At 50.9% G+C, this 271-nt stretch overlaps 1 protein-coding gene across 1 annotated transcript in view; it reads left to right on the top strand.

Annotated features, from left to right (window-relative positions):
* ANO4 (anoctamin 4) overlaps positions 1 to 271 on the top strand; it is a 211,318-nt gene that overhangs the window by 77,437 nt on the left and 133,610 nt on the right. The window lies entirely within an intron of this gene.

The following is a 271-nucleotide window of genomic DNA, read 5'->3' on the forward strand; positions in this document are numbered from 1 at the left end:
TCTCTCTCTCTCTCTCTCTCTCTCTCTCTCTCTCTCTTCTCTTCCCTTCCCTTCCCTTCCCTTTTCTCCTCCTCCTTTCTCCTCCTCCTTTCTCCTCCTCTTTTTCCTCCTACTTTTTCTCCTCCTTCTCCTCCTCCTTCTTCTCCTCCTTCTCCTCCTCCTCCTTGTCTCTCCTTCCCTCTCCCCTTTCCTTCTCTCTCTCTCTCTCTCTCTCTCTCTCTCTCTCTCTCTCTCTCTCTCTCTCTCTCTCTCTCTCTCTCTCTCTCTCTAC

This window comes from Petaurus breviceps, unplaced genomic scaffold (assembly GCF_028583685.1).
Source record: "Petaurus breviceps papuanus isolate PSGF00001 unplaced genomic scaffold, PetGlider_PUasm1.0 225, whole genome shotgun sequence".
NCBI lineage: Eukaryota > Metazoa > Chordata > Mammalia > Diprotodontia > Petauridae > Petaurus > Petaurus breviceps.